Here is a 16132-nt window from a genome sequence, read left to right on the forward strand (position 1 = left end):
CCCGCCTGTGGATGTGGTTTCCAAAAAAATGCAAAGGCCGCTTGGCCTTTTCGCCTGCCAGCCAACCGTTAGGTTGGACGGGCAGCGAAAACTTTGATTTAATTGAGTGCTTAACGGCCTTAACAGGCCTTTCAATTGTTGACGGGTGTGCTGCCGGCTCCGGTGCATGCCTGCTGACTGAACTATTGCGTGACTACACGTTGACATTGGCACAATCGGCCGACATTAACTCGCGTCATTTCACGCTCGAGCAGTTCGGGTACACGCCCACCTGCCGAGCGAAAATTTCTGCTCAACATCTTACACCAATCCCTGTCCTGTATGATGTGCAGTCCCTGTAAGATGCACAATCCCTCTGTGATGCACGGTCCCTGTATGCTGCGTAGTCCCTCTGGGTTGCATGGTTCCTGTCTTGTATGTTATGCAATTCTTGTGTGATGCATGGATCCTTATAGGATGCATTGTCCTGTATGATGCATGGCCCTTGTCCTGTACTATTTATGATATCTGTACATTTTATGACCCCAAAACTATACGTGGTCCCTGTCCTGCACAAGGCATGGCTCTTGTAAAATGCTCAGTCCCTGTATAATGTGTGGTCCTTGTCTTGTACAATGAATTTATGGTGCACTTCCTGTATGGTGCATGGTTAACATACAATGCATGGTCCCTGCATGTGCAAGGTTCCTGGTATGATGCACAGTCCCTGTATGTCTGTGAGAGAACCACGTGCACAGAAAGTGTTTCTGTTGCATGTGTTGCAGGTCAGCTTGTTGCAGCTGGAAGACCATTGCTGACATTTGTGGTGTTCTATTCCAGAAAACCAGGTGGTGAAGAATCAAACTGGAGCCTAGTCTTTGTACATTTTATAAACTTTTATTTACAGGGACACACATTACAAACAGGCACCTCCTCACCCAAAAATCACAATTTCAGTCTTTTCCTATACAGGATTACATGTGAATCTCCAGTTAATGCCCACCTTTTTATTTATTCGTTCATGGGATGTGGGCATCGCTGGCCAGGTAAGCATTTATTGCCCAAGCCTAGTTGCCCTTGAGAAGATGGTGGTGAGCCATCTTCTTGAACCCCTGCAGTCCATGTGGTGTAGGGACACCTACAGTGCTATTAGGAAAGGAGTTCCAGGATTTTGACCCAGCAGCAGTGAAGCAATCTTGATATAGTTCCAAGTCACGATGGTGTGTGGCTTGAAGGGGAATTTGCAGGTGGTGGTGTTCCCATACATCTGCTGCCCTTGTCTTCCTAGGTGTTGGAGGTCGTGGGTTTGGAAGGTGCTGTCGAAGGACCCTTTGTGAATTGCTGCAGTGCATCTTGTATATCACAGAATCACAGAATTGTTACGGCGCAGAAGGAGGCCCATCGTGTCTGCACCAGCTCTCCAAATGAGCATCAAGACTTAGTACCATTCTCCTGCTTTTTCTCTGTATCCTTTCTATTCAATATAATATTCAATTCAATGCAATATTCAAATAATCATTTATTGCCCTCTTGAAGGCCCCAGTTGAAACTGCTTCCACCAAACTTCCAGGCAGTGCATTCCAGACTCAAACCACTCGCTGTATGAAAAAGTTTCTTCTCACATCACATTTGCTTCTTTTGCAAATCACTTTAAATTTGTGCCCTCTCGTCCTTGAACCATTGACGAGCAGGAACAGTTTCTCCCTATCATGATTTTGAACACGTCTATCAAATCTCCTCTGAGCCTTCTCCTCTCCAAGGAGAACAGTCCCAACCTCCCCAATCTATCTTCACAACTCAAGTTTCTCATCCCTGAAACCATTCTTGTAAATCTCTTCTGCACTCTCTCCAATTCAATCACATCCTTCCTGTAGTGGCACCCAGAACTGTACACAATACTCCAACTGAGGTCTAACTAGTGTCTTATATAAGCTCAGCATAACCTCCCTGCTCTTGTACTCTATGCCCCTATTAATAAAGCCCAGGATACTGTATGCTTTATTAACTGCTTTCTCCACCTGTCCTACCACCTTCAGCAATCTATGCACATATACACTCAGGTCTCTCTGCTCCTGCATACCCTTAAGAATTGTACCCCTTAGTTTATATTCACAGAATCACTGAATCACAGTGGAGAAGAGGCCCTTCGGCCCATCGAGTCTGCACTGACACGTGAGAAACACCTGACCTACCTACCTAATCCCATTTACCAGTACTTGGCCCATAGCCTTGAATGTTATGACGTGCCAAGTGCTCATCCAATTATTTTTAAAGGATGTGAGGCAACCCACCTCCACCACCCTCCCAGGCAGTGCACTCCAGACTGTCACCACCCTCTGGGTAAAAAAGGTTTTCCTTACAACCCCCTTAAACCTCCTGCCCCTCACCTTGAACTTATGCCCCCTTGTGACTGACCCTTCAACTAAGGGGAACAGCTGCTCCCTATCCACCCTGTCCATGCCCCTCATATCTTGTACACCTCGATCAGGTCGCCCCTCAGTCTTCTCTGCTCCCACAAAAACAACCCAAGTCTACCCAACCTCTCTTCATAACTTAAATGTTTCATTCCAGGCAACATCCAGGTAAATCTCCTCTGCACCCCCTCCAGTGCAATCACATCCTTCCTATAATGTGGTGACCAGAACTGCACACAGTACTCCAGCTGTGGCCTCACCAAAGCTCTATACAACTCCAACATGACTTCCCTACATTTGTAATCTATGCCTCGATTGATAAAGGCAAGTGTCCCATATGCCTTTTTCACCACCCCACTAACATGCCCCTCCGCCTCCACAGATCTATGGAAACACACGCCAAGGTCCCTTTGTTCCTCAGAACTTCCTCGTACCAAGCTGTTCATTGAATACTTCCTTGTCAAATTACTCCCTCCAAAATGTATCACCTCACATTTTTCAGAGTTAAATTCCATCTGCCACTTATCTGCTCATTTGACCATCTTGTCTATATCTTCCTGTAGACCAAGACACTCAACCTCACTGTTAACCACCCAACCAATCTTTGTGTCATCCGCAAACTTACTAATCCTACCCCCCACATAGTCATCTATGTCGTTTATATAAATGACAAATAATAGAGAATCGAGCACAGATCCCTGTGGTACACCACTGGACATTGGCTTCCAGTCACTAAAGCATCCTTCTGTCATCACCCTCTGCCTCTTACAACTAAGCCAATTTTGAATCCACCTTATCAAATTACCCTGTATCTCATGTGCCTTTGCCTTCTTTATAAGTCTCCCATGTGGGACCTTGTCAAAGGCTTTGCTGAAATCCATATAAACTACATCAACTACACTATCCTCATCTACACCCTTGGTCACCTCCTCAAAAAATTCAGTTAAATTTGTTAGGCATCACCTCTCTCTGAAAAAGCCATGCTGACTATCCCTTGCCTCTCCAAGTGGAGATAGATACTCTCCTTCAGAAATTTCTCCAATAGTTTCCCTACCACTGACGTGAAACTCACTGGCCTGTAGTTCCCTGGCTTATCGCTACAACCCTTCTTAAATAGCGGAACCACATTAGCTGTTCTCCAGTCCTCTGGCACCTCCCCCGTGGCCAGACAGGAATTAAAAATTTGGGTCAGAGCCCCTGTGATCTCCTCCCTTACCTCCCTCAGCAGTCTGGGACCTGGAGATTTGTCCACTTTTAAGCCTTCCAACACCTCCAATACCTTGTTACTCCCTATATCAATTTGCTTAAGAACCTCGCAGTCTCCCTCCCCAAATTTGATACCTTCATCCTCATTCTCTTGGGTGAAGTAATTCATTCAACACTCTAGCGATGTCCTCTGGCTCCACCCATGGATTGCCCCCTTGGTCCCTTATGGACCCTACTCTTTCCCTGGTTATCCTCTTCCCATTAATATACTTATGGAATATCTTGGGACTTTCCCTACTTTTACCAGCCAGAGCTTTCTCCTATCCCATCTTTGCTCTCCTAATTGCTTTCTTAAGCTCCACCCTGCACTGTCTGTACTCCATTAATGCCTCCGCTGATTTGCTTCCTTTGTACCTGCTAAATGCCTCTCCTTTCCTTTTCATCATAGCCTGAACATCTCTGGCCATCCATGGTTCTCTGGGCTTGTTACTCCTTCCTATCACCCTAGAGGGAACATGTTGAGCCTGTACCCTCCCCATTTCCTTTTTGAATACCCCCACTGTTCCTCTGAAGATTTCCCCACAAGTAGCTGTTCCCAGTCTACCTTGGCCAGGTCCTGCCTTATTTTACTAAAATCCACTCTCCCCCAATCCAAAACATTTTTTTGCAACTTGTCTATCTCTTTGTCCATAACAAACTTAAACTGTACCATGTTGTGGTCACTATCACTAAAATGCTCGCCCACCACCACCTCAGCCACCTGTCCAGCTTCATTCCCCAGAATTAGGTTCATCACTGCACCGTCCCTTGTTGGTCCCTCTACATACTGACCTAAAAAGTTCTGTACACATTTCAAGAAATCCACTCCAACCAAGACCTTAACACTATGACAATCCCAATTAATGTTGGGATAGTTGAAATCACCTAATATACTTACCCTATTGTTATTGTTTTTACACACCTCCACAAATTGTGCACATATTTGCTCCTCAATTTCCCGCTGACTATCTGGGGATCTATAATAAACACCTAATAATGTGGTTGCGCCTTTTTTATTCCTAAGCTCTACCCACAAAGATTCATTCGATGCCCCCTCCAAGATATCATCTCTCCTTACTGCAGTAATGGACTCCTTAACTAATAATGCAACGCCTCCTCCTCTTTTAGCCCCACCCCTGTCTCGCCTGAAGATTCTATATCCCAGAATGTTGAGCTGCCAATCCTGCCCTTCCCTCAACCACGTCTCAGTGATGGCTACTATATCACAATTCCACATGTCAATCCTCACCCTTAACTCATCTGTTTTATCCCTAATACACCTGGCATTAAAGTAAAGGCCATCCAGTCTTTCCTTACTCTCTTGAAGCTTATTGCAGCTGTACTCCCTCTGACTTGGTTGTTTTACTGTATTATGATGTGTCCCTATTCTGCTAACATTCTGTATCCCCTCCCCCTGCTGAATTAGTTTAAACTCCTCCCAACAGCACTAGCAAACACGCCCGCAAGGATGTTAGTCCCACTCTGGTTCAGATGTAGACCGTCGCGTTTGTACAGGTCCCACCTTCCCCAGAACGGTCCCAGTGATCCAGGAATCTAAAACCCTCCCTATATGTTCTTCCTACCAAAATCACCTCACGCTTTTCTGTGTTAAACTTCAATTGCCACCTATCTGCCCACTCCACCAACTTGTCTGTCCTTTTGAAGCTCTATACTGTCTTCCACAGTTTACAATGCTTCCAAGTTCTGTTATCATACGCAAACTTTGAAATTGTCCCCTGCACACCAAGATCTAGATCATTAATGTATATCAGGAAAAGCAAGGGTCCCAATATCGACCCCTGCGTACACACGATTGCCACTGTGCATCAATGGTGGAGGGAGTAAATGTTTAAGGTGGTGAATCGGCCAATCGATTAGGCTGCTTTGTCTTGAATGGTGTTGATCTTCTTGAGTGCTGTTGGAGCTGCACTCATCCAGGCAAGTGGAGAGTATTCCATCACACTCCTGACTTGTGCCTTGTAGATAGTGGACAGGCTTTGGGGAGATGAGGAGTGTGCCCACATCCACCATTACTGTCAACAAGGGTGGCCACAGCAGAGACCAAGTGGTAGTATTGTGAAGACTTGGTTGGAACAGCAGAAACACTTTATCATCAGCGATGATCTGCTGATTACAAGCTGCTCTTGTAACCACAATATTTATATGGTTGGTCCAGTTCAGTCTCTGATCAATGGCAACCCCCAGGATTTTGATTGTGGGGGATTCAGCATTGGTAATGCTGTTGAATGTCAAGGGGAAATTACTAGATTCTCCCTTGTTGGAAATGGTCATTACCTGGCACTTACATGGAATGAATGTTATTTGTAATTAACTGAATGCAATTAAACACACACCATTCATTAACAATTAACATCTGGGGTTTTTAAAATGTTCACTCAAGGAGTTGGGTAGTCAGAGACAGAGAAAGGGAAGGAAGTGGGAAAATATCCATCATATTATAAAGGGGACAATGCACAGCTCCCCTGAGATTGTGGAATTGACAACCAAGTACTGACCAGGAGAGTAACTTGAAACGGCCTAGATAAGATCATCCCCACAGCAGTATAAAGCAGGTGGTTTGAAGAAGGAGAAATGGAGAATTGGATGCATAATAGGAGACTCATTACTCAGGGCTTGAACAGAGGTGCAACCAGTCCCATCCACTACCGCCCTCCTCTGCCTAGCTAAACTTGTTTACACGTTGAACAACTTCTCCTTTATCCCACTCACTACAACCAAGCGAAAGATGTTGCTATGGGAACCTGCAGAAGTCCTAGCTATGTCTGTTTTTTTGTGGGATATGTGGAACATTCTTTGATCTAGTCTTCAGGACCCCTCCCTCACCTCTTTCTCCAGTACGTTGATGACTCTAATGGTGCCGCTTCCTGCTCTCACCCTGAACTTTGCATCGGTTCCTGCCCCTCCCTCAACTTCTCATAAGTCCATCTCCATTGTAGGAGTTGCAAGGCACTATTTATTGTGCTGACTATAGATTCTTCTATTCTGAATATGAAGAGTAAAAGAGGGAATTGAGAGGGAGGGGGGGTGGGGGGGGGTTAACTAAGAGAGGAAGGATGAGAGGAACATTAAATTAAACCCCAAAACATTTTATAAACAAGTAAAATGTGATCAATTAGCTAGGAAAAAAGTTGGACCTATTTTAGGTGGAGGACATGGCTGAAAAATGGACTGACTGCTTTACAACTGTCTTCACAAAGGAAACAAACAATGTGAAGGTTAGAATAAAAGAGGAGAGGGAAGTTATGGACAGGATGATAATAGACAAATGATACCAAAAAGATAAGCAATAATGAACATAAGAAATAGGAGGAGCAGGCGATATGGCCCCTTGAAACTTCTCCGCATTTCAATAACATTACGGCTGACCTTTTACCTCAGCTCCACTTTCTTGCCAGATTCCCACATCCCTTGATTACCTGAGAGATTAAAAATCTGTCCATCTCACCCTTAAATATACTTAATGACGGATCATCCATAATCTTACTCAGAGTGGGAGGGAGCAGAAAGTGGACAGCAGGCAGTGGAAGGAAGCTGCGAGGAGAGGAGGAGGAAGCAGAAAGCCGAAAGCAGCTGGTAGCAGATGCACAATAATTACATCAGTGGTGGGAAAAAATACACATACACTGGTGGATGGAATGGGAGTTGAGCTCCTGTTCAGAGGCGGGAATTGCAATGATTTAGGCAACTGGAATTCATTGAAGATGTAATGAGCAGAGTGGATAAAGGGGAACTGGTGATGTAATGTATTTGGATTTCCAACAGCATTTAATAAACATAGAAACATAGAAAATAGGAGCAGGAGTAGGTCATTCGGCCCTTTGGGCCTGCTCTGCCATTCATTATGATCATGGTTGATCATCCAGCTCAATAGCCTGCTCCCGCTTTCTCCCCATACCCTTTGATCCCTTTTGCCTCAAGAGCTATATCTAACTCGTTCTTGAAAACATACAGTGTTTTGGCCTCAACTACTTACTGTGGTAGCGAATTCCACAGGCTCACCACTCCCTGGGTGAAGAAATTTCTCCTCATTCAGTTAAAGAGCTTATAAAAGGTCACTGCATGAGATAAGAGCTCATGGTTTTGTGGCTAATATATTAATATGGATAGAAGATTGACTAACTAACAGGAAACAAGTAGTTGGGATAAATAGGTCATTTTCAGGTTGACAAACTATAATTACTGGGCTGCCACAGGGATCAGTGCTGAGGCCTCAACTATTTACAATTTGTATTAATGGCTTGGATGAAGGGACAGAGTGTATTTGGAGCCAAGTTTGCTGATGATTCAAGTATAGGTAGGAAAGCAAGTTGTGAGGAGGACACAAAGGGCTGAATTTTCAGGCCTTGCTGGGATCAGGAACAGAGACAGATGGGCCACAGAAATACCAGGACTGGCTGGCATTCCAATGTCCTGACAGTTCCCCATGCTGGCCACATTCACCAGGGTGGGAGGGAGGGTGGTATTGTAAGTTTTAAGTTTCAGGAGTCACAGATGACCCAAAATAGGTGGTTGAGAACTCGTAATTGGCTTTAAGGTAGTTTATTAAGTTTATTTTTTTTGGAGGATGTGACCAAAGTATAATAATTTTCATAATATTTTTCTGGTTTATTGTGAAGTAGGTTTTTGGGTGTGCTTATAGTTGGGTCTGTCTGTGTGATTTAATTACATTTGGAGTCAAGTAGACTGCAAGCTTTAAATCATCAAAAGAAGATAGGTGCAGGAATGTGCTTGACATGCTAATGAGTAAATGTGGATGCTGGCTTAGCATGTAAGGTGTGAAGGGAATTTGCATTTTTAGATGAATGAGGGGATGTTGGATTTCAAAGGGATGTCAGTCTGTTTATAACTAGCCAGATAAGCAAGGCTAAAGAGTGTGTTTATTTTCCCCAAAGGTTCCTGACAATATTGGCAACTTTAAAGTTTTTATATTATGAGGAAGATATGGTTTCAAAGACTAATGGAACAGTAGAATATATTAAAAAGAGAGAAACATATATAAAGGAGATTGAAAAGCTATGTGGAAAAGGCCATGTAAGATCTAACAGAAGTGTGTGAAACAGCCTTCAAGAAGCCCCAGCCATTTGTGCATAAGTCTGCAATGTAAAGTAACTGAAGTTGAAGAAAACCCATTTGGAATCCCACTGTCAAGTGGATACTGTGTTAATTTGCTGGGTTTGTTTTAAATCTAAAATCTAGCTTGGACTGTTGCCTTAAAGGGGTTGTGTAACTGGAAGTCAGGTCAGTTAGGAATTTTAGGATTTATTATAATAGTAAGTAATTGTGGTCATATGTATGCACTTGGAATCTTTTATTTTGTTAATAAATATTTTAATTTAATTTTTTAAAAAATCTCTAAAGGTCTTGGTAGTCTCAGTGTATACATCTTCTCATAATAAATACAAATTGCAAAACTGTTGTGATAATGCAACCAAGTTTCCCTTGGGGATTTGGTCTGCCTGGCACACATCATCTGCCACATCATACCAGAGGATTAATGCATTTTATTCCATCTTAAATGTTAAAACAGTGCTTGCATTTCTGATAATGAATCAGCTCAATCATGCCAGTCCAACTTTATTGCAGGAGTGCTGCTAATTTTAAATTATTAGCACATAAGTCCATACAATTATAAGTCCATACAATTAAAGCAACATATTATGAATGGACTTAAAAGATTCTCCAGCTGTCCGTTCATTTGTTTTCACCTTTTGCGGATAATTCTTTTAAAGTATTCTTCCTAACCTTCAATCGTCCCAACCTAAATCCCTTACTTTTATTTTACTCCCTCTGACCAATTTAAAAAAAAAATTTCACAGGATGTGTTGTTACTGGCTAGGCCAGCATTTGTTGCCCATCCTTAATTACCCTTAAGAAGGTGGTGATGAGCCACCATATTGATTGTCTTAAATCAGTTTCTTTATATGGGATGTGTTGATTTCTTGATGATTTAAAAATGTTGTCTCATTCCAGTGGCCATATTAACCATTCCATGTCATGCTGACTGATTGTATATGTCTGAGACTCATTCTTCAGTGCACTTCACCATGCATTTTGGCATGTTAGTTGCTTCATATGTAACAAACAACACTCATATCAGAATCCAAATATCATGCTACACATGCTCCATGATACAAGCTTCTTGATTTTCAGATAATCTTCTCAAAATATCTATCTGAAGATCTTTGCTTATCTCTCCCTGCATTGTCCCAATGTCTCAGGTAGTGGCCAGATTATCAAATGCAATTTTCTTAAAAAGCTCATAGACAAGGACACAGGCATCTCCAAGATGAAGCTATTAACATCCTAGTCTCATCTACACTTTCTTTTCACTAGAATGTGCATCAATACCAGATTGATATATTCTATTGAATTACATCCAATGCAAGTTATTCCAATTCCCATTTGATGGTGTAGTTTTCCTGTATATATCTTTTATTCTAAATGGGGCATCCTGTTATTTACTATCCTATCTCATTCAGGAGCCCTGGAGAAACTTTACTGAACAATACAGGATTCCCATTATGTATTTAAAACAGAAATCAAACATTCCCATTTGACTCCAGGCATTAACATAGTTTGCTTGTTTGTTCTTTATCTTAGATGACATTTTATTTACTTAAAAGCAACCCACTATATTGTGTCTGACATTGTAAAACTATCCCAAATTCAAATCGCAGTGTTGTTGGGCTGACAGGGTTTTTTAGTGTTCAATTTATTTTTCTCCAAAAGAAACTTTATTTTTAGGAATCACTTAAATTGTTTTTTCCATAGCTTTCTTTTTTTAAAATTAAATTTGTTTATTCCCTTAAATTTCAGGCAATTTTCACTTTGAGTGCTAGAAATAGCAACTCATATCAATTTATTTTATCAATTCCAACTTCAGAAACAGTTATGCCTAGGCTTGGTGTTTTTAGGCGGTGCTTTTACATTAGGGACAGAAGTGCTAGCAATCAGTCTAGAGATAACTTCCACCATCTTTCATTCTCAAGCACTTTGTCTTGGAAGATAGCAAATGGCCTGAATGGTTAAGGCCAACTCTTTGAAAGGCAAAGCCTTCAATCTATATTTGTCATCATGCTGTGCATTAATTCTCAAAGCTGCTGGATTTCTTGCTGCAACATCAGTATTCATGTGGAACTAGAAAACATTGTCACCAAAATCGCATCAATAGGTGTGGAGAGGCAGTCGGGAGATTGAAAATAGCATGAGAGGAGAGGCAGTCTTACCTTCTGGGGCAAGAGGAGTCGGACCTGCGTGGGAGCACCCTTCCTGATCTGCTTGGTAGATTTGAAAGAAGTGTGAGAGTGACATCACAGGAAAGTCATGAGTTGATTTGTTCTCGAGCAGTTGCCGTTAGGGACTGTGTTTCAACCCCAGTAGTTTTGAAAAACATGAATTTCTAAACTAGCACAGGGAAAGTAAGAATTTATAGGCACAGGAGGGGGTGCTGATTTGTGAGTAAGGGCGAAGAATTTCTACTTTCTACTAATTTCCAGTTTATAGTTAATAGTACAAGAGTAAGATTAAAGTAAGTTAACGTAAGTAAAAGTAAATAAAGTGATTTAAAAGTTTAAGGTTAAGGCATGGCAGGACAGTTCAGCCAATTGAAAGCTCATCCTGTGGCGCGTGGGGAGTTGTGGATGTTTCTCGTGACACAGATGAGCCCATGTGCAGGAAGTGTCACTGGCTGCACAAGATTGAGCTCTGCATTTCAAAGCTTGCGCAGCGGCTGGAGTCACCGAGGTGCATCCGTGAGGCAGAGAACTATGTGGATAGCACGTTCAGAGAGGTGGTCATACCGTAAGTTAGGGACAAGCAGGAGGTAGGGAATGGGTGACCGCCAGGCAGTCCAAGAGAAACAGGCAGTTAGTGCAGGAGTCCCCAGAGGTCCCACTCACTAACCAGTTTTCCATTCCGGATATCGGTGAGGCGATGGATCCTTGGAGGAGTGCAGCAAAAGCCAAGCCCTTGGCACCCCAGTGGCCCAGCTGTACAGGAGGGAAGCAGAAGAGGGAAGGGCAGTAATGATAGATGACTCTTTAGTTGGGGAACAGATAGGTGTTTCTGCAGCCGTCAACGTGACTCCAGGATGGTTTGTTCCTTCTCTGGTGCTAGGGACAAGGAGGTAACAGAACGGCTGCAGGACGTTCTTGTGGGGGAGGGCAAATAACCAGAGGTCATGGTCCACATTGGTACTAACAACATAGGTAGGAAGAGGGATGTGATCCTGCAATCAAAATTTAGGGAGCTAGGTAGAAAATTAGCAAGCAGGACCTCAAATGTAGTAATCTCTGGATTACTCCCAGTGCCACATGCAAGTGAGTACAGAAATAGGAAGATAAGACAGATGAATGTGTGGCTGGAAAGGTGGTGCAGGAGGGAGGGTTTTAGACTCCTTGCACACTGGGGCTGGCTCTGGGGGAGATGGCACCTGTACAAGTCAGACGGGCTGCATCTGAACAGAGCTGGGACTGAATTCCTTGCGGTGCGTTTTGCTGGTGCTGTTGAGGTTGGTTTAAACTAACTCATTCGGGGTGTGGGAACCAGGAGAGAATATTAGAAAGTAAAACCAGGGTGCACGGAATGCTGGGAGAGGCAGATAGCACTAAAATAGAGAATAGCAAGGTAATAGATGGAGTTGGAGTAAGGGAGCAAGTAATGAAGCCTAAATCACGGTTATACTGCATATATGTGAGTGCATGGAGCATAGTTAATAAAATTGGGGAGTTACAGGCACAGATTACCCTTTGGGATTATGATGTTGTGGCAATAATGGAGACCTGGCTTAAGGAAGGACAGATCTGCGTGTTAAATATTCCTGGTTATAAGGTGTTCAGAAAAGATGGGAAAGGGAAAAAAGAAGGAAGGGTGACATTTTTGGTTAAGGAGAGTATTGCACTATTGGAGAAAGAGGATGTGTCAGAGGATTCAAGGACAGAATCCATTTGGGAGAACTAAGAATAAGAAGGGTGCAATTACATTGCTCGGTGTAATATATAGACCACCAGCTAGTGGGAAGGATATAGAGGAACAACGCAGCAAAATTACAGAGAAGTGTACACGTCATGGAGTAGTTATAAAGGGAGACTTTAATTACTTTTATATGGACTGGGATAGTGGCAGTGTAAGAGGCAGTGAGGGGCAAGCATTCCTAGATTGTGTTCAGGAGAATTTCCTACAGCAGCATGTGTCCAGTCCAACAAGAATGGAGGCATTGCTAGACCTGGTTCTTGGGAATGAGGTGGGCTAAGTAGATCAAGTGAGAGTGAGGGAATATTTAGGGGACAGTGATCATTGTATCATAAGGTTTAGGATGATGATAGAAAATGACTTTGGTCAATCCAGAGTAAGAATGGCGGAGAGCGGATTTCAATGGGGCAAGATTGGAGCTGAGCCGAAAAGACTGGAGCCAAAGGTTGGCGAGTAAAATGGCAGCTGAATAATGGGCTATCTTCAAAGAGGAGATGGTTCGGGCACAGTCAAGATATCTTCCTTCAAAAGGGAAGGGTAGGACAAACAAACCCAGAGCTCCCTGGATAACAAAGGAGGTAGAAATTAAGTTAAAGAAGAAAAAGTGTGCTTATGACAGATGTCAGGTAGCAAATACAACTGAGAACCAAACTGAATACAGGAGGTTCAGTGGGGATGTGAGGAAGCAAATATGAGAAGCATGGAGGGATAATGAAAAAAGACTGGCAGCTAACGTAAAAGGAAATCCCAAAGTATTCTATAAGCACATCAATAGTAAAAGGGTGGTAAAAGGAGTAGGGCCGATTAGGGACCAAGAAGGGGATTTACACATAGAGGCAAAAGGCATGGCTGAGATGTTGAATTAATACTTCGCATCTGTCTTTACCTACGAGGCAGATGCTGCCCAGGCCATGGTGACAGAGGAGGAAATTCAGTCACTAGAAGGGTTTAAAATTGATAAGGAGGAGGTAGTGGATAAGTTGTCCATACTTAAAGTTGATAAGGCACTGGGGCCAGATGAGATGCGTCCAAGAACATTGAAGGAAGTGAGAGTGGAAATTGCAGAGGCACTGGGAATAATCTTTCAATGTTCCTTAGATTCAGGGGAGGTGCCAGAGGACCAGAGAAATGCAAACATTAAGCCCTTGTTCAAAAAAGGTTGTAGAGATCTGCCCTGCAGTTACAGACCAGTAATTTTAACTTCGGTGGTAGGGTAACTTTTAGAAACAATTATCTGGGATAGAATTAATAGTCACATGGAAAAATGTGGATTGATTTGGAAGAGTGAGCATGGATTTGTTAAAGGAAAATCGTTCTAACTAACTTTTTGGAGTTTTTTGAAGAGGTAACATGGATGGTTGATGAGGGCAAGCCGGTGTATATGTGGTGTATATGGACTTCCATTAGGCATTTGATACAATGCCATACAACAGACTTGTGAGGAAAGTTATAGGTCATGGAATAAAAGGGACAGTAGCAACATGGATAAAAAAATTGACTGAGGGATAGGAAACAGAGTAATGGTTAATGGGTATTTTTCAGCTGGAAGAAGTTTGCAGTGGAGTTCCCCAGGGGTTGGTATTGGGATCCCTGCTTTTCCTGACATATATAAATGATCTAGAACTTGGTATGCAGGGGACCATTTCAATGTTTGTGGATGACACAAAACTTGGGAAAATTGTAAACTGTGTGGAGGACAGTGTAGAACTTCGAAAGGACATTGACGCATTGGTGAAGTGGGCAGATAGGTGGCAGATGAAGTTCAATGTGGAGAAGTGTGAGGTGATACACTTTGGTACAAAGAACATGGAGAGACAGTAGAAAATAAAGGATACTATTCTAAAGGGTGTGCAGGAGCAGAGAGACCTGGGTGTATATGTACATAAATCATTAAAGGTGGCAGGACAGGTAGAAAGTGCTGTTTCTAAGCTTCATTAATAGGGGAATAGAGTGTAAGAGCAGGGAGGTTATGATGAACTTACAGAGGACACTGGTTAGACCTCAGCTGGAGTATTGTGTACAGTTCTGGATGCCACATTATAGGAAGGATGTGAATGCATTAGAGAGAGTGCAGAAGAGGTTTGTGAGAATGGTTCCAGGGATGAGACACTTCAGTTATAAGGAAAGATTGGAGAAGTTGGGACTGTTCTCCTTGGAGAGGAGAAGGCTAAGAGGAGATTTGATAGAAGTTTTCAAAATCATGAGGGGTCAGGGCAGAGTAGATAGGGAGAAACTGTTCCTGCTCGTAAGTGGATCAAGAACCAGAGGGCACAGTTTTAAACTGTTTTGCAAAAGAAGCAAATGCAAGGTGAGAGAAAACTTTTTCAGACAGCGAGTAGTTATGGTTTGGAATGCACTGCCTAGAAGTGTTGGGGAGGCACATTCAGTTGAGGCATTCAAGAAGGGATTGGATGATTATTTAAATAAAAACTGTGTGTAAGGTTGCGGGGAAAAGGCAGGAGATTGGCACTAAGTCAAAGTGCTCAGAGAGCTGGTGCAGACATGATGGACTGAATGGCCTCCTTCTACCCCATAACAATTCTGTGATTTTGTGAATTAAAAAAAAACAAACAATCCATTGTGACTTTGGTTATGAGGACAATGGGTGAATTTGTCCAAACACATCTGTAAATTTAGAAACTTTAAATTTAATAATGTCCAATATATAAAGATACATTTAGCATTACAAAAGTTGTGTGATTAATTTTAAAAAAGCTTTCAGTTGAAAGGGTTAACTTTTCTTCTTGTTTTTCTGAGGGTTGGAACAAAACATTCTCAGATGCATGCAATTGTGTCACTATATATTTTTTTTCAAAACTTTCCTGATCAAAAAAAGAACCAGATGTCATTTTAAACAGTGTTTTTTCCCCCAAATTCTTGTTATATGCAACTTTGCACACTTAAACGGTAGAAAAGGGGACAGAATCTTTCCCATATCACTTTTATTTATCCTTTAAACCAATTTTCAAATTTTGATGTTTGCTGCTTAATCCCATATGAAAAAGGTCTTTAAGACAAGTACTTAATAAATTAGCTTAAAATCACTTATGAGTTCTCGCTTGCCTATTTTGGGTAATCAGTGACTCTCAGGGAATATGGACTTTTTAAATTCGTTCATGGGGTGTGCGCATCGCTCACTAGGACAGCATTCATTTCCCATCCCTAGTTGCCCTTGAGAAGGTGGTGGTGAGCTGCCTTCTTGAAGCACTGCAGTCCACGTGGTGTAAGTTCACCCACAGTGCTATGAGCGAGGGAGTTCCAGGATTTTGACCCAGTGACAGTGAAGGAACGGCGATATATTTCCAAGTCAGGATGTTGAGTGACTTGGAGGGAAATTGCAGGTAGTGGTGTTCCCTTCTGTTTGCTGCCCTTGTCCTTTTACATGGTAGTGGTTGTGGGTTTGGAAGGTGTTGCCTAAGGAAACTTGGTAAGTTCCTGCTGTGCATCTTGTAGATGGTGTAACTGTTGCCACTGTATGGAGGGAGCAAATGTTTGTGGATAGA

This window comes from Carcharodon carcharias, chromosome 10 (assembly GCF_017639515.1).
Source record: "Carcharodon carcharias isolate sCarCar2 chromosome 10, sCarCar2.pri, whole genome shotgun sequence".
NCBI lineage: Eukaryota > Metazoa > Chordata > Chondrichthyes > Lamniformes > Lamnidae > Carcharodon > Carcharodon carcharias.